This window comes from Saimiri boliviensis, chromosome 7 (assembly GCF_048565385.1).
Source record: "Saimiri boliviensis isolate mSaiBol1 chromosome 7, mSaiBol1.pri, whole genome shotgun sequence".
NCBI classification, from domain to species: Eukaryota; Metazoa; Chordata; class Mammalia; order Primates; family Cebidae; genus Saimiri; species Saimiri boliviensis.
This window is the reverse complement of record NC_133455.1, coordinates 96,437,196-96,457,083: the sequence shown is the minus strand read 5'-3', so window position 1 is coordinate 96,457,083 and position 19,888 is coordinate 96,437,196. Positions and strand designations below refer to the sequence as shown.

Here is a 19,888-nt window from a genome sequence, read left to right as displayed (position 1 = left end):
TAAACACTGAAATGTCACAAGTTGTGGAATAATCAGTAACTGACAAACTTCACTGAGAGATATTTAATTATTGAAATTTATGGATTTATCCCATTTCTTGGGATAAAATAAAAAGTTGATTGGGGGCATTACTGAAGGGGTATCTTTACAAAATAACTGAAATAGGTACTAGAAAAATGGTATTTATAGAAGCATCAATGAAGGATTATCTATATAAAACAACTTGTAAAATAGATACTTGAAAAAAATGGTATTTGTGGTGGCTAGCTTTTTATTAATTTTTTGGTAAATGTCACTTAAAATGTGAGCTGTAATGACTGCTTATTCTTCCATCACCAAGTTCTCATATAGATAAAGCAAGATAAGTACATCAGTCTTTCAAAAGGAAGAACTTTTCTCTAAATTTAGAGCATAATTAACGTTAATGTTACCCTTGAAGAATTTAGGAAAATTTTTCCTACAATTTTAATTTGAATGTTTATACTAAACCCTTGTTTTAATTTATTTAAATTTTTAATGTATATTTTATTGCATTTTAGGTTTTGGGGTACATTTGAAGAACATGCAAGATTGTTGCATAGGTACATACATGGCAGTGTGGTTTGCTGCCTTCCTCCCCATCACCTTTATCTCGCATTTCTCCCCATGTTATCCCTCCCCAACTCCCCACCCCCTGCTGTCCCTCCCCTAGATCCCCTCCCGCAGATCCCAGTGTGTGATGCTCCTCTCCCTGTGTCCATGTGTTCTCATTATTCAACACCCGCCTATGAGTGAGAACATGTGGTGTTTGATTTTCTGTTCTTGTGTCAGTTTGCTGAGATTGATGGTTTCCAGGTTCATTCATGTCCCTACAAAGGACACGAACTCATCGTTTTTTATGGCTGCATAGTATTCCATGGTGTATATGTGCCACATTTTCCCTGTCCTGTGTACACATCGATGGGCAGGGAAAATGGGCAACTATCGATGAGTTGGTTCCAGGTCTTTGCTATTGTAAACAGTGCTGCAGTGAACATTCATGTGCATGTATCCTTATAGTAGAACGATTTATAATCCTTTGGATATATACCCAGTAATGAGATTGCTGGGTCAAATGGAATTTCTATTTCTAGGTCCTTGAGGAATCGCCACACTGTCTTCCACAATGGATGGACTAATTTACACTCCCACCAACAGTGTAAAAGTGTTCCTATTTCTCCACATCCTCTCCAGCATCTGTCTCCAGATTTTTTCATGATTGCCATTCTAACTGATGTGAGATGCTATCTCAGTGTAGTTTTGATTTGCATTTCTCTAATGACCAGTGATGATGAACATTTTTTCATGTTTGTTGGCCTCATATATATCTTCCTTTGTAAAGTGTCTGTTCATATCCCTTGCCTACTTTTTAATGGGGTTATTTCTTTTTTTCTTGTAAATCTATTTTAGTTCTTTGTAGAGTCTGGATATTAGCCCTTGGTCAGATGGGTAGATTGCAAAATTTTTTTCCCATTCTGTTGGTTGCCAGTTCACTCTAATGGTTATTTCTTTTGTTGTGCAGAAGCTCTGGAGTTTAATTAGGTCGCATGTGTCTATTTTGACTTTTATTGCCAATGCTTTTGGTGTTTCAGTCATGAATTCCTTGCCTATGCCTATGTCCTGAATGGTTTTGCCTTGGTTTTCTTCTAGGGTTTTGATGGTGTTAGGTCTTATGTTTAAGTCTTTAATCCATCTGGAGTTAATTTTGGTGTAAGGTGTCAGGTAGGGGTCCAGTTTCTGCTTTCTGCACATGGCTGGCCTGTTTTCCCAGCACAATTTATTAAACAGGGAATCCTTTCCTCATTGCTTGTTTTTGTCAGGTTTGTCAAAGATCAAATGGTTGTAGATGTCTGGCATTGCCTCTGAGGCCTCTGTTCTGTTCCATGGGTGTATATATCTGTTTTGGTACCAGTACCATGCTGTTTTGATTACTGTAGCCTTGCAGTATAGTTTGAAGTCAGGTAGTGTGATGGCTCCAGCTTTGTTCTTCTTGCTTAGAATTGCCTTGGCTATGCAGGCTCTCTTTTGGTTTCATATGAAGTTTAAGGTGGTTTTTTCCAGTTCTGTGAGGAAGGTCATTGGCAGCTTGTTGGGGATAGCATTGAATCTGTAAATTAGTTTGGGCAGTATGGCCATTTTCACAATATTGATTCTTCCTAACCATGAGCATGGAATGTTTCTCCATCTGTCTGTGTCATCTCTTATTTTGTTGAGCAGTTGTTTGTAGTTCTCCTTGAAGAGGTTCTTCACATTCTTTGTTAGTTATATTCCTAGGTATTTTATTCTCTTTGTAGCAACTGTGAATGGCAGTTCATTCTTGATTTGGCTCTCCTTAAGTCTGTTATTGGTGTATAGGAATGCTTGTGATTTTTGCACACTGATTTTGTATCCTGAGACTTTGCTGAAATTGCTTATCAGTTTCAGGAGATTTTGGGCTGAGACGATGGGGTCTTCTAAATATAAAATCACGTTATCTGCAAATAGAGACAATTTGACTTCCTCTTTTCCTAGTTGAATACCCTTTATATCTTTTTCGTGCCTGATTGCTCTGGCTAGAACTTCCAATACTATATTGAATAGGAGTGGTGAGAGAGGGCATCCTTGTCTAGTGCCAGATTTCAAAGGGAGTGCTTCCAGTTTTTACCCATTGAGTATGATATTGGCTGTGGGTTTGTCGTAGACAGCTTTTATTATTTTGAGATACGTTCCATCAATGCCTAGTTTAATGAGAGTTTTTAGCATAAAGGGCTGCTGAATTTTGTCAGTGGCCTTCTCTCTATGTATTGAGATAATCATCTGGTTTTTTTCTTTGGTTCTGTTTATGTGGTGAATTACCTTTATAGACTTGTGTATGTTGAAATGGCCTTGCATCCCCAGGATGAAGCCTACTTGATCGTGATGGATAAGCTTTTCGATGTGCTATTGCAATTGGTTTGCCAGTATTTTATTGAAGATTTTTGCGTCTATGTTCATCATGGATATTGGCCTGAAGTTTTCTTTTCTTGTTGAGTGTCTGCTGGGTTTTGGTATCAGGATGATGTTGGTCTCATAAAATGACTTTTCTTTTTAACATGGAAATTTAGTATAATTTTCTTCTAGAAATATGGGAGCTTATGCAATGCAGTACTTAGTTTAGCCATTGATTTCTCTTCTGAAAGTACTCCTAAGATGTCTTAGAGAGTTGACATTTTAATTTTAAGTTACAATTGTCTTCTTTTATTTTTTTTCCTTATAGTCCTCAAATATATATGCTTTTCCTCCCCCGTTTTGCATTATCAGCAATTAATTAGTACTTCTTTACATCAGTATCGATGTTTGCAAGTGATGGATCTTTTGAGGTTTTGGGATTTCTTTCCCCTGAAGCTACAAAAGTAGGAAAATAAGAAATTTAATGTTTTTTATGGTTAATAATCTTGATTTCTGGTCAGGGGATTGCCCTCTGCCATCAGCTAGGGCAGATTAAATTGAAGATTGCTGGATTTCTCATTATAAAACTGTAACCTCACAAGATTACCTATCTTTTAAAAACTTAATAGGCTTATTTTTGGTGTGTATTTTTTTAACCCACCTGGAAATGATTTTCATATATAATAAGAGGTAGGGGTTCAATTTTATTTTTTTAAACATGGTTACCCAGTTGTCTTACTACCATTTATTAAAAGATCCATCTTTTTCCCAGGATCTGCAATAGCTCTTCTGTAATATGTCAAGACTGATGTGTGGCTGAGTCTCATTCTGGGCTTTCTATTCTGTTTTGGTGGTCTTTCTTTTCCTATATATACTGTGTTTATTACATTAGCATTCTAATAAATCTTGATATGGGGAAGGACAGGTCCCCCTTTACTTTTTAAGAGTAGTGACTAATCTTGGCCCCTTGTCCTTTCAGCAAAGTGTCAACTTTTAAATTTCCAATATTTTTGGACTGTCAAATTTGAAACCCCCCACAAACTCATTTTGGTTTTGATGTCAAGTATATTAAATTTGTATATTAATTTGGAAAGTACAGTCATCTTTTGATGTTTATGGGGGATTGGGTTCACAACCTCACTCCTGTAGATACCAAATACTATGGCTGTCCTAGTCCCTTGTATAAAATGGTGTAGTATTGGCATATATTCTGCACATATGCTTCAGCGTACCTCAAACCATCTCTAGATTATTTGTAGTACCTAACTCCACGTAGATGCTGTGTAAGTATTTGATACACTGTGTTGTTTAAACTTTGTATTAGTTTTTATTAATTGTATTTCTTTGTCAGAATGACTCTCTATGTTCCTAGTTATGTTTTTTTGCCTTAATGTTTATGTTGTCTGGATTAATATGGTGATTTTTGCTTTCTTTTGTTTAGATTTTTCTATTTATATTTTTTATCGTTTTGCTTTTAATCTTGTTCCTATCATTTTTAGTTATGTTTCCTGTACAAGAGTAAAAGTATTAATTTTAAGTCCAGGCTGATTGTTCTTCTTTTTACATGATATATTTGATTTATTTATACGTATTAGACTTACCATTTTATGTTGCCTTTTCTCTCCCAGTTTATTTATGCTTCTTTTATTCTTTTTTGCCTTTTTGAATTGCCTTGCATGTTTGCATATATGTATTTTTTCATACAACTTTTTCTCAAGGAGTTTGAAAGTTATATTTGCATTTATTTTTAGTAGTTGTCACGGAAATTTTACTCATGCATATTTAACATAACAACATCTGAAGTTACATAATATCTTTATCCTCATTCTGAATAATATTTGCAACTTAAAGCACATTAACTTTCTTCAACCTTCTCCCAGCTTTAGTTTTTTTGTTGTCATATCTTTTAATTTTCTTTTCTTGAGTTTTCATTTCTACAACGCAAAATACTGTTAGTGACTGAAAAAATTTTTTTCATCTTCACCATTTTCTATGCTCTTCATTTCCTCCTGCATCTTTATTCTTGCACTATCCATTTGGAATCACTGTTTATCTAAGATTCACTTTTAGAATTTCCTTATTTAGAGATTTTTGCCCTTATTCTTGAAAGATATTTTTTTTCTGTTGGACTGGAAACATAAGTTGATTGCGCAATGAAGATACTATTTTACTGTTTTCTGGGTTCCATTGTTACTGTTGCAAAGTCAGCTGTGGTTTAATAAATTCTAACAGCAGTGAGAATATTGAATATACTCAAAGCAGTTATTATTTGTTTCCTACTTTTGTAAAACAAAAACAAATACAAAAAACAACCCATTATACATAAGAATTTCACATTCTGCTTTGATTTCTGATACCTTCCCATAAATATGAAGATAAACACACAAGCTTAAGGTTGAACAGACATAAAGAAAGGAAACTTTAGAATTTTGGGATCCTTTATAACATGCCAGGACAAATGTAACAAAAGGAGGTTTCTGAGTTTTTGCATTGAATTCTACTTATTTAAGTAGTTTTCATCCAGTTAAGATTAGCCTTTGAAAATGAATGTAGAGACTTCTGCCAAGATGACCAAATAGGAACAACTCCAGAGCACAGTTCCCAGGAAGAATGATGCAGAAGGCAGGTGATCTCCGCATTTCCAACATAGGTACCAGGTTCATCTTAGTGGGACTGGTTGGACAGTGGGTGTAGCCCAAGGAAGGCAAACCGAGGCAGGGTGGGGCACTGCCTCACCTGGGAAGTGCAGCAGGCTGGAGGACCCCTTCACCCAACGGAGGCCACTGGGGACTTTTGTGGCCACTCCAGCCCTCTGGTTCAGATACTGTGCTTCTCCCACAGTCTTTACTGACCACAGACCAGGAGATTCCCACTGGGCCTACAAGCACCATGGGTTTCTAGCACAGAACTGGGTGGCCATTTCAACGAGGGCTGAGGGTTTCCAGCACAAATCTGGGTGGTTGTTTTAGCTGGTGCTTGGAATGCCTATGAGACAGAGCTACCCATTCCCCTGAAAAAAAGGGGCTGAAGGCAGCAAATCAAGTGATCTGGTTTGGTGGGTCCCACCCCCCAAAGACCAGCAAACTGAAACCCACAGGCTTGAGAGTTTCACAGCCAGCATAGCAGTTTGAGCTCGAACCCGGACGGTTGAGCTTGGTGGGGGAAAGGGCATCTGCCATTACTGAGGCAGTCTGCCATTACTGAGGCATTTCTAACCTTACCCGTGTAAACAAAATTGCAAGGAAGTTTACAAAGCAGCTGGGTGGAGCCTGCTGTAGCTCAGCAATACATCTGCAGGCAGACTGTGACTAGACTCCTTCCTGCTGCAGGGTATCTCTGAAAACAGGCAGCAGCTGATCAGGGACTTATAAATAAAACCCCAAGACAGAGCACCTGGGAAAAGGGGCGGTTGTGAGTTCCGCTGCAGCAGACTTAAACATCCCTGCCTGGAAGCTCTGAAGGGAGCAACAGAGCTCCCAGCACAGCACTTGAGCTCTGGTAATGGACAGACTTCTTCTTCAAGTGGCTCCCTGACTCCTGTATATCCAGAGATACCTCACACAGGAGAGCCCTGGCTGACATCTGGCACATACCCTTCTGGGATGAAGCTACCAGAGGAAGGAGCAGGCAGCAGTTCTTGCTATTCTGCAGCCCCCATGGGTGATTCCCAGGCAAGCAGGGTCTGGAGTGGACTTCCAGCGGTCCTGCAGCAGAGGGGCCTGACTGCTACAAGGAAAACTAAAAAACCGAAAGAAATAGCTTCAACATCAACAATAAGGATGTCCACTCAGAGACCCCATCTGAAAATCACTAACTTCAAAGACCAAAGGTAGATAAATCCATGAAGATGGGAAGAAAGCAGCGCAAAAAAAATGAAATCACCAAAAACCAGAATGCCCCTTCTGCAAGGGATCACAACTCCTCACCAGTAAGGGAACAAAACTGGATGGAGAGTGAGTTTGATGAATTGACAGAAGCAGGCTTCAGAAGGCAGGTAATAAGAAACTTCTCTGAGCTAAAGGAACATGTTATAACCCAATGCAAGGAAACTAAGAATGTTGAAAAAAGGTTAGACAAAATGCCAACTAGAATAACCAGCTTAGAGAGGAACTTAAATGACTTGATGGAGTTAAAAACACAGAATGGGAAATTCGCGAAGCATACACAAGTTTCATTGGCTGAATCGATCAAGCAGAAGAAAGGTTATCAGATTGAAGATCAACTCAGTGAAATAAAATGAGAAGGCAAGATTAGAGTGAAAAGAAATGAACAAAGCCACCAAAAAATATGGGATTATGTGAAGTCTTATCTGTGTTTGATCAGTGTGTCTGAATGTGATGGGGTGAAGGAATCCAAGCTGGAAAACACTCTTCAGGATATTATCCATGAGAACTTCCCTAACCTAGCAAGGCAGGCCACCATTCAAATCCAGGAAATACAGAGAACAGCACAAATATATTCCTTAAGAAGAGCAACCCCAAGACACATAATCATCAGATTCACCAGGGTTGTAATGAAGAAAAAAATTCTAAGGGCAACCATAGAGAAAGGTCGGGTTACCCACAAAGGGAAGCCCATCAGAGTCACAGCAGATCAATTGGCAGAAACCCTACAATCCAGAAGATAGTGGGGGCCAATATTCAACATTGTTAATTTCATATCCAGCTAAGCTAAGCTTCATAAGCAAAGGAGAAATAAAATCTTCACAGACAAGCAATTGCTGAGGGATTTCATCACCACCAGGCCTGCCTTAGAAAAGCTCCTGAAAGAAACACTAAACATGGAAAGAAAAAAACCAATACCAGCCACGCTAAAAATGTACCAAATGGTAAAGATCATGGACACAATGAAGAAACTGTATCAACTAATGGGCAGAACAACCAGTTAGTATCAAAATGGCAGGACCAAATTCACACATAATTATATTAACCTTAAATATAACTGTGCTAAATGCCCCAATCAAACAACACAGACTAGCTAATTGGATAAAGTCAAGACGCACTGGTGTGCTGTATTCGGGAGACTCATCTCACATACAAAGACACACATAACTCAAAATAAAGGGATGGAAGAAGATTTACCAAGCAAATGGAGAGCAAAAAACAAAACAAAACAAAACAAAACAAAACAAACCAAACCAACAGGGATTGCAATCTGGGTATCTGATAAACGAACTTCAAACCAACAAAGATTGAAAGACACGAAGAAGGGCATTACATAATGGTAAAGGGACCAATACAACAGGAAGAACTAACTATCCTAAATATATAGGAGCACCCAGATATATAAAGCAGGTTCTTAACGACCTACAAAGAGTCTTAGGCCCCCATGCAATAATAGTGGGAGACTTTAATACTCCACTGTCAATATTAGATCAATGAGACAGAAAATTAACCAGGATATCCAGGATTTTAACTCATATCTGGACCAAGCAGACCTAGTAGATAGACATCTACAAAATTCTCCACCCAAAATCCACAGAATATACATTCTTCTCAGCACCACATTACAGCTACTCTAAAATTGACCACATAATTGGAAGTAAATCACTCCTCAGCAAATGCAAGAGAATGGAAATCATAACAAGCAGTCTCTCAGACCACAGTGCAATCAAATTAGAACTCAGGATTAAGAAACTCACTCAAAATCACACAACTGCATGGAATCTGAACAACCTGCTCCTCAATGACTACTGGCTAAATAATGAAATGAAGGCAGAAATAAAGATGTTCTTCCAAATCAATGAGAATGAAGATACAACATACCAGAATGTCTGGGACACATTTAACACAGTGTCTAGAGGGAAATTTATAGCACTAAATGCCCATAAGAGAAGTGAGGAAAGATCTAAAATTGACACCCTATCATCAAAATTAAAAGAGCTAGAGGAGCAAGATCAAATTCAAAAGCTAGCAGAAGGCAAGAAATAACTAAGATCAAAGCAGAACTGAAGGAGATAGAGACACAAAACACCTTTCAAAAAATCAATAAATCCAAGAGCTGGTTTTTTTGAAACATCAATAAAATAGGTATACCACTAGCCAGACTAATAAAAAAGAAAGGAGAGAAGAATCAAATAGATGCAATAAAGAATGATAATGGGGATATCACCACCAATTCCACAAAAATACAAACTACCATCAGAGGTTACTACAAACAACTCTATGTACATAAACCAGTAAATCTATAAGAAATGGATAAATACCTGGACATTTATACCCTTCACAAGGAAGAAGTTGAATCCCTGAATAGACCAATAGCAAGGGCTAAAGTTGAGGCAGCAGTTCATAGCCTACCAACCAAAAAATGTCCAGGTCTGGGTGGATTCATAGCCGAATTCTACCAGATATACAAAGAGGAGCTGATACCATTCCTTCTGAAACTATTCCAAACAATACAAAAAGAAGGAATCCTTCCCAGATCATTTTGTGAGACCAACATCATCCTGATACCAAAACCTGGCAGAGACACAACTAAAAAAGAAAACTTCAGGCCAATATCCATGAAAATCTTCAATAAAATACTGGCAAACTGAATGCAACAGCACATCAAAAAGGTTATCCATCACGATCAAGTAGGCTTCATCTGGGGGATGCAAAGCTGGTTCAACTTCCACAAATCTGTAGATATAATCCATTACATAAACAAAACCAAAGACAAAAACCACATGATTATCTCAATTGAGGCAGAGAAGGCCTTTGACAAAATTCAACAGCCCTTTATGCTAAAAACTCTCATTAAACTAGGTATTGATGGAACATATCTCAAAATAATAAAAGCAATTTATGACAGACCGACAGCCAATATCATACTGAATGGGCAAAAACGGGAAGCATTCCCTTTGAAAACTATCACTAGACAAGGGTACCCTCTCTCACCATTCCTATTCAACATAGTATTGGAAGTTCTAGCCAGAGCAATGAAAAAGAAATAAAGGATATTCAGGCAAGAAAAAAATAAAGGGTATTCAATTAGGAAAAGAGGAAGTCAAATTGTCTCTATTTGTAGATGACATGATTGTATATTTGAAAGACTCCGTCATCTTAGCCCAAAATCTTCTTAAGCTGATAAGCAACTTCAGCAAAGTCTCAGCATACAAAATCAGTGTGCAAAAATCACAGGCCTTCCTATACACCAATAACAGACAAACAGCCAAATGATGAGCTAACTCCCATTCACAGTTGCTACAATAAAATACCTAGAAATACAACTAACAAAGGACATGAATGACCTCTTCAGGGAGAACTACAAACCACTGCTCAAGGAAATAAGAGAGGACAAAAACAGATGGAAAAACATTCCATACTTATGGTTAGGAAGAATCAATATTGTGAAAATGGCCATACTACCAAGGTAATTTATAGATTCGATGCTATCCCCATCAAACTACCATTGACCTTCTTCACAGAACTAGGTTTTCCTAGGTGGTTTTTACCACCTTAAACTTTATATGAAACCAAAAAAGAGCCTGCATAGCCAAGACAATCCTAAGCAAAAGGAACAAAGCTGGAGCCATCACACTACCTGACTTCAAACTATACTACATGGCTACAGTAATCAAAACAGCATGATACTGGCACCAAAACAGAGATATAGACTAATGGAACAGAACAGAGGCCACGGAGACAACATCACACATCTACAACAATCTGATCTTTGACAAACCTGACAAAAACAAGCAAGGGGAAAGAGATTTCCTGATTAATAAATGCTATTGGGAACACTGGTTGGCCACGTGCAGAAAGCTGAAACTGGACACCTTCCTTACACCTTATACAAAAATTAATTCCAGATGGATTAAAGACTTAAACATAGGACCTAACACCATAAAAACCCTAGAAAAAAACCTAGGCAGAACCATCCAGGACATAGGCATTTGTTGTTTAATGACTAAAACACCAAAAACATAGGCAACAAAATCCAAAATAGACAAATGGGATCTAATTAAAATCCAGAGCTTCTGTACAGCAAAAGAAACAATCATTAGAGTGAACCGGCAACCAACAGAATAGGAAAATTTTTTTGCAATCTACCCATCTGACAGAGGGCTAATACCCAGAATCTACGAAGAACTGAAACAGATTTACAAGAAGGAAAAAAAAAAAAAAAAAAAAACATTCAAAAGTGGGTGAAGGAAATGAACAGACAATTTACAAAAGAAGACATATATGAGGCCAACAAACATATGAAAAAATGCTCATTATCACTGGTCATTAGAGAAATGCAAATCAAAACCACAGTGAGATACTGTCTCACGCCAGTTAGAATAGCAATAGCTAAAAAATCTGGAGACAACAGATGCTGGAGAGGGTGTGGAGAAATAGGAAGACTTTTACATTGTTGGTGGGAGTGTAAATTAGTCCATCCATTGTGGAAGACAATGTGGTGATTCCTCAAGGACCTAGAAATAGAAATTCCATTTGACCCAGCAATCTCATTACTGGGTATATAGCCAAAGAATTATAAAACATTCCATTATGAAGACACACGCACATGTATTTTCACTGCAGCATTATTCACAGTAGCAAAGACTTGGAACCAATTCATATGCCCATCAGTGATAGACTGGATAAAGAAAATGTGGCACATATGGAATACTATGCAGCCATAAAAAAGGATGAGTTCATGTCCTTTGCAGGTACATGAATGAACCTGGAAACCATCATTCTCAGCAAACTGACACAAGAACAGAAAACCAAACACCACATGTTCTCACTCATAAGTGAATGTTGAACAATAAGATCACAGGGACACAGGGAGGGGAGCATCACACACCGGAGCCTGTTGGGGTTTTGGGACCTAGGAGAAGGATAGCAGGGAGTGGGGAAGTTGGGGAGGGATAGCATCAGGAGAAATACCTAATGTAGGTGACTTGGGGGATAGAGGCACCAAACCAGCATGGCATGTGTATACCTTAGAGCAGATGTCCCCAAACTTTTTACATAGGGGGCCAGTTCACTGTCCCTCAGACCACTGGAGGGCTGCCATATACTGTGCTCCTCTCACTGACCACCAGTGAAAGAGGTGCCTCTCCCTGAAGTGCGGCGGGGGGCCGGATAAATGGCCTCAGGGGGCCACATGCGGCCCGCGGGCCGTAGTTTGAGGACGCCTGCCTTAGAGTGACAATCCTGGAAGATCTGCACATGTATCTCAGAACTTAAAGTATAAGAAAAAAAGAAAACGAATGTAAATTATCTTTAGCCATATAGCTATCATGTATTATTTATGTGTCATCTATTATTTATGTGTCATCTTGTAGTATAGTTGGAAGTCATATAGATCCTTTCACATCTATGTCTGTGATACTATGAGCTATCCATCCATCCATCCATCCATCCATCCATCCATCCATCCATCCATCCATGCATCCATCCATCTATGTGTCCATCCATCTGTTGATATAGAACTTCATCCACAATTTCTGGCTTACAAATCCTATAGCCCTTGTTACAGTCTTTTTAAAGTAATATTGGGGCACTTTGGGCCCCAGAAGTAGGATCAGGAAAAAGAATCTCTCTCTCCCTGGCCTTCTCTTAATCTCCTTTCAGTGTCCAAGACAGGACTCTAATCTTCCATTGTGGATTGTAAAGCCCCCCAGTCCAGAGAGGCTCCTCCCTATATCCTTGGAGGAAGGAATGCCACACAGAAGGGCCAAGAATTATTTAAACAGATAGGCCTTTCTGGTTTTCTTCATTCATTCTGTTAGTGTAAGATCATACCCTTTTGTCTGATCACATTTTGTCATGGTTATTCATGCTTTAATCATGAAGATTTAATCATGAAAACACTTTTCAATGAAGTCTCCATAAAAGGCCCAAGAAACTAGCTGAACACATAGAGGTTCCCTGAGGGTGGCACACTCAGGGAAGGCATCGGAGCTCCGTGCTCCTTCCCCCATACATTGTCCTATGTATTTCTTCATAATATCCTTTAGAACAAACTAGTAAACAAGGTTCCTTGAGTTCTGTGAGCTGCTCTAGCAAAGAAATAAAACTTAAAGGGGGAGTATGGGAACCCCAATATGAAGCTGGTTGGTCAGAAGTTGATTGTTGTGGTGTGAGAGCAGAGGAAAAGCAGTTTAAGGTGTTCCATACTCAATGTGTATCTATTTTACCTATGTGTCTGTCTTATTTATTTGTCATCCAGTTTTGTATCTACTTCCTCTGTCTCTTCTGGTATCGGGTATTGACTCTGCATAATTGAAATGTGCCGTTAGCATACTTGTAGATGGAGAGTTTGTAAAAATCTAATAAAAAAAGGTAAGACAATGGACCTAGGTGTTTTACAATCAAATCATTGAAGTAGAGTATGAATAGCAGCAGTGCTAAAAGTTATGTTATCTCATCATATGTCAAAGGAAATCACTACTTCTCTTCTGCCTCTGTCAGTGTCTCAGAGTTGCTGGAGCACAGCATTCATGCCAGTTAATTGGTGCAAGGGCTAGGCTCTGTTGACCCAGTCACAGCTGCCATTAGATCTACAAGTAGAGTGAAAAGATGTTTTAAAGCCATGGAGAGTAATACGTGGGTTTATTTTAATCAGCTTGTTCTAAAGCTGGCCTAAAAGAGATGATACTGCCCTTTTCACAGTCATCTGACTTGTTCATGAAGTATTTGTCATGTAATGTGGAGTCTGTTTCTCAGAATGTTATGAGCCATAGTTATGGCATCTTACCATCCTTCCTAAGTGTCAGGTAGCTTTACAATGTTTTTCAGCCCTACAGGAAAAATGTTTGCTCAAATGTTGTAAAATGTTTCATCATAATTAGTGCCTGCCATTTCAAAGAACTAAGCAATCTTGGAATTATGTGTATATAGCTGGTTTACTGAAGAACAAAATATGAAATTGGCAAAGTCCATTAAAATAATTTTGGCTGCATGGTAAAGAGAATCAAATGAACCTCCCTCTCTCTTTTTTATTATAACTCCATTCCTTTTTATCCTTAGTGAGATCTAGCTTTATGATGAAAGCCAGGTGATATAGAACTAGAACTCCATAAACAGACTTTTTGTTTCATTTTCGGATGGCAGTTTCTAATTCTTCTCATTGCTCTGTAACAGACTTTTATATTTTGTAATTTAAAACTATCTTCAAAGTTCAAGTGCAAAAGGTATGCATGTAGAAAATAATTCCTTATTCTGTAGTAATAAAATAAGAGAAAGTGAAGGCCAGCTTGGCTGTGTTCTTTCTCAAACTTTGGAAATCTGTCTACAGAGGACTATGATTGCCGTGGATTATCATTGAAGGCTCTGGGAAAACAAGTTATGTGACATTGTTTGTAGATCTTAAAAATATGCCTTTTTCTTCTGCTTTTTTACTTGGTTAAGATTTTACTAAATATTTATATGTAAAATATATATAGCAAATCTGTCTATCTATCTATCTATCTATCTATCTATCTATCTATCTATCTATCTGGAGATAAATTTTCAAGTGTAGGTAGCATAGGGACATTTATATGCCCTAGATGTAAAGATAATATTAGAAGAGGTTGATAAAGATACTATCTGTTGGTGGGTGGCTTTTATTATTTTTACCACTTAAAAATTCAAAGGCCAGAACCATTCAGTCTAAATTTCAGACACAGGAAATAATAGAGATCTTTGGTAATTAAGGTGGACATTATGTTGCTCTATAATCTGTGCCTCTTTGTACATTGAAAAAATTAGCAAAAATTTTAATTTAAAAATTAATTCAGGCATATTGTTCCAACTAAGTAAAATTCTTAGCCATTGTTATCACATAATAGAACAGAAAAAGACCAGTTAATGCTTTGAAGTGGTTATGAGAGAAGTCAAGAAATTCCATCAGTGTAGCTCAAGAAATATGTTACTTAGAACAAGGAAAATAGAACCATAGGAAAAATGGTTAAGTAAACGCTCAGTGGTGTACTTATTCAGCTGGATTTCTATAGTTCATATTAAGTAAAATATTAAAGTACTCAAGTCGCAATAATTTTCCCTCAAATATCTGTAGTTGTTGCTCTGTGACATTCCATGTTACCTGCTTTTTATTACTTTTTAGGCAAGCTGTTTTTTCCTCCTGCCTCATTCGTACAAGTTCTTTAAAATCAATGTTTTTTAACCTTGCAAATCAGAAAATTGTCTAGGATGGTTCCAACTTTAGTTGCTTTACCTGAGCCCATTTATTTTCCTTATAATGGTTTCTTTTTCAAAAATATCTTTTATCATTGCAATTTCTATTGCTTTCTGATCATGGAGAGCATATGAAATTGATCCATATTTCTGATTCAGACTTCACATAGTTTCATTTCTGCTCTTTACTGTGTCCAAGGCTGAGCGTGGTGGCTCCCGCCTGTAATCCTAGCACCAGTATGGGCTTTACTTTCCTTATTATTTGTGTTAAATTTGTGCGTTTTACAATCCTTCCTTATGCTACTCATTTCCCTATTTAATTTTAGTTAATTGTCTTTTTATTTGTTTCCCTCCTCATGGCTCTTCATTTCTGCTTTTCAGGCAAGGTCAAATCATCTTATATTGAAGAACAGCTTGAAAAAATTGGGGGGCTGTGTTCATTTACTATTTTGCAACTCTAGTATTTCCTTCAATTGTTTCTTCTGTTTTACTCCTCAGCCCTTTATTGCATGAACATTTCTGCAGCTAAATTCTAGTCCTGGGCTAGTCGTATTCTGTACATATTTCTTGTGCATTTCATGGACACCTGTGCAATTATCATCTGTATTCAGGTGATTCACATTCTCTTAGCTCTGATTTAGGCCACATTGTTGTTCTTAGAACATTTGCCTTTAGATGTCACATAGAGTTAAATATGACAAAGCACCACTTATGTTGCTGCTTGTTAAATTCACTGCCTTGGGGAAAGCATATTGATTTCTTATTAACCTTTGTGCATTCCACTTGTCAGGTGGAAACACATATTGCCTCTGCTTATGTACCATTTCATACGGTGACCGTTCCCTTATATTTATAACCTCTTAAGTCTATTTTAGGAAATTCCTTGAATATCAATTTCTTATTTTGGCATCACTTCCTGTCAAGAAATTATTTCTCTGTGTTTTTTTTCCCTGGTCTGTCTCATCCAGTGGTGTTCTCTTTATAATACTATTGTTCTGATACTAAATTTAAACTTAATTTAATTGACGAATATTCTCTCCAAAAAGCAGGACTTACTTTCAATACCTGAAAGTTACAGGCTTCCCATTCTAATATGTATGTAAGAATCTATCATAGACTATGAAGGGAATGGTTACGTAAGTTATATCTTAATATTGGAATATTATACTGTTATTTTAAATGATTTTGTACTACAAAGGTGTCAGACCAGGGTTTGTGGTATGTGGCTCTGTAGAGATATGTTTTGTTTGGCTTTTTTTTTTTTTTTTTTTTTTGGCCTGTGGGATTTGTTGTACCTTAGCTGTTATGCAAGCAGCTTAACATCTTCCACTCAGTTGACCTCTTATATTTGTGGTACCTGCCTAGCTTATATAAGAAGCTGGAGACCCTTTTTGGAAAAGAATATTTTAAAAAGAAGGAAAATGCAGTACAAGTGAAAACTATAGATTTGTAGAAAAAAAATACTGACAGTTACAACCAAATGTAAACAATGGTTATCTATGGGTGTAGAAGAGATTTTTACTCCCTTTACTTCTTACCTGTAGTTTCCAAATTTTCCCTAATGAATATAATTAGGAAAACCAATCAGTTAACACTAGTTTAAAAAAATATAGTTTTGTGTATGTATTCCATAGTTCTAATCAATAACTTTTTACTAATAATTTACTCTGTGCACTTAGGCTTGACACTTAGGCAAGTTACAGTACAGAAGATACATGAAATCTGATCATTCCATTAACAGGCTTGTAGTCCTGCTTGGAGAGACAAATGTGATACAGGCTCTACTGCGATTATTACCAGTGAAAAAGGACAAAGGCAGATAGAATATTCTCAAGCAATCTAACCAAAGTGGTCATTTTAGGTCATGGGAGACCGCACTGAGTTAAAAGGTTGATGACGTGTTTATAATAATTTGTTAAGAGCTATTTAAGTCTGTAGACCATTGATATTTCCAGTTATCTCCATAGAGAGAATCTTTCTCATAACGTGACTTTTCTGTTACAGGCATTTTTTATTGGTATTTTGTGCATTTTAGTTCCCAGCATCTTTTCTGAGTGTCTTAAGCCTTACTAGAGAAAAGTAGAAACAATTCTAAATTGTTAACAACCTGGTAACTGTAGATACTTGACTATTTGGAAAAATGTAAACATACCAGCCCTGAGCAAGACAGCCAAACCAAAATAACTACATCAAGGGATACTGATCCCTTTGACAGATTCTGTTCCTTTTTATTAAAATTATTTCTTTAGAGATAATAAAGCAATAATTTGCAATACGAAATTAGAACATTGTAATCCTTCTTGTTCAAGAAGCATTATTATTAAAAGGTAGCTTGATGTGCTTCTAAGAAGCTAATTAGTTGCTGCCTGGCTTATCATGCTGAGAGACAGCTGTGATTCATGGGTATTTATCCATCACAACAGGATTTTCTAATGCTATTTGGTTATGAAATTATTTATACTTCTGACTCAGGCCTTTAAAAGGGCTTCCAGCCGTTTTTGAGAGCCAACTTCTGCACTCCAGAGCATTTTATGCTGTTGAGATGGTGAATCAGCTTGGCAGCGTGGTAGTGTGTGAATCCGGTTGCACTGCGGTGTCTGAGATGCAGTTTTCTGGTGAAACTTCTCAAGCCAAGTGTGATAATGAGTGTTCATTGATGTAGATCTTATAATTTTGTAAGAAATTGTCTAAGAAATTGAGCGTTTTAAAAATACTTAGAATAACACCAACATGGATTTTGGTGGTGATGTTTACTCTAATAAGCTGTTAACAGGAATTTATACCATTATATTCCTTATGTTAATTTCTTTTTTTTTTTTTTTTTTTTTTGAGACAGAGTCTTGCTCTTTCATCAGGTGCCAGGCTGGAGTGCAGTGGCGTGATCTCGGCTCACTGCAACATTTGCCTTCCAGCTTCAAGGAATTCTCCTGCCTCAGCCTCTTGAATAGCTGGGACTGCAGGCGTGCACCACCACACCCAGCTAATTTTTGTATTTTAGTAGAGACGGGATTTCACTGTGTTGGCCAGGATGGTCTCGATCTCTTGACCTCATGATCTGCCTGCCTCGGCCTCCCAAAGTGCTGGGATTACAGGCACGGGCCACTGTGCCCAGCCCCTTATGTTAATTTCAATGTATGAGTTTATTATGGACTATTAATAACTTACTTTTTCCTTATCAGGCATTTATTTTATTTGGTTCGTGATTCGAATAGGAAATAAATCAAAAGCTCTTTGTAGAACTCTCCTGCACTTTAAATATTTAAATCATATTTAAATATTATTTATTACATTGATTTTTAAAGCACTTAACTCTTCATTTTGAAGATCTCAAATTATTATCTTTGAATAATAGTACCCTAGCAAAAATGTGAGCCTTGATATATTTTCTTTCTTTAAGGCAGATTTTAGGGAAATAACAGAGGATGTTTTTGTTTCTTTATTTGAATATTGCTGTGGTTTATATAAATTGAGGGCTGAGCTACACAAATACATAATAGTGATTTGAAATAGACTCTAAAGTTAAGCAGTAGTTTTACTTAACCATTCCTCCTTCATTAAAATAATGAGCTTTGTCAAGGGACAAAATTTCATTTGTTTCCCTAAAGTGGAAAGCAGATTTTGGGTTGACATAGCCTCATGTCCAGGGTTTTCCAAAAGTGAGCTCCATGTTCAGAAATCCATAAATTATAGTTTGCATGGGTTGCTTTTATTAAAAGCAAGAAGAGTTAACAGGGTCTGTGCTTAACATGTATGTATTGGGCGGGTGTGAGTAGTCTGAGCACGGATCCTCCTACTTTTCCAGTTTCATAAAGCAGTTTTATGGTTTAAACTTGCCTCGCCCCAAATCGTACAATTAATCACATTCAGTATTCATTCTTCTTACCAATTGGTTCAGGCTCTTTAACATGACATCTGGGGGCAGTAAGTCACTCAGCAGGCAGCAGGGGCAGGGAGGAAAGAAGACTCTTCTGCTTCTAGAAGTTTATGTATGCTAGTCAAAGAAATAAGGTCAAAAATGAGATGTTTCTGAGACATTTCCAAAGGATCACAGTCCTCGAATGACATATTACAAAGGTTAGGGGACCTAGATCTGTGGGACCCATTTTGACATTCACTTGCCATGTGACTTTCTGGAAATCTCTTTGTATCTGTTTCTGGGACTGGGCTTCACTACCTTTCATAGGGGAGTAATAAATTATATCTGTCCCATCTGCCTGTTGATAGTATGATTTTACATAAGACAAAACAATAACATAGAAAGACTTTAAAAGTAACATAGTATTGAAAGGTAAAGTAGATATTTGCTGGTCATCTGCTTTCTCAGTTCCCCACTCCGAGGTCTTAGTTGTTGGACTGTTTCAGGATTCTATTCCAAGCATTCTTCTCATATGCCATTGAGTGATCTTATCCATTTCCATAGTTTCAGTTATGTTCATTGTCCACATAGAACCATCCTTTGAGCTCCACATAGTTGTATGACTCCCAAGCCCTACCTGGCCAAGTCTCAGTTTGATGTTGCATTTGAAGAAATATAGTCCAGCAACTAAAATCAATAGCAAGACAGAACTGCTCTTAACTTATGTCTCTTGAAGAATATAATAGCAGGTAGGTTACAAATCAACATTATTTCTTAAATTCGCTGTCATCTCCTCGCTTCACCACTCAAGGCTTACTCCCTTTGTTATAGGCTCCCATTTTACCCAGACCGACCCCAAGACTCTCCCAACTGTTTTCTGCCTTTTTTTGCTCTTAACTTCTCCCTACAAACCACATTATTTGCCCATGTTTTCTTTTCTCCACCTTTTTTTTGCCCAACATGATAAAATCCCAAGAACTAGTCTGACAAAGACCAAATTGTCCCTTGAGGA

At 37.4% G+C, this 19,888-nt stretch overlaps 1 protein-coding gene and 1 pseudogene across 1 annotated transcript in view; both read left to right on the top strand.

Annotated features, from left to right (window-relative positions):
- The window catches only part of SLC2A13 (solute carrier family 2 member 13), a 342,174-nt gene that overhangs the window by 36,723 nt on the left and 285,563 nt on the right, over positions 1-19,888 (top strand). The window lies entirely within an intron of this gene.
- The window catches only part of LOC141585167 (large ribosomal subunit protein eL30 pseudogene), a 28,076-nt pseudogene extending 8,188 nt beyond the window's left edge, over positions 1-19,888 (top strand).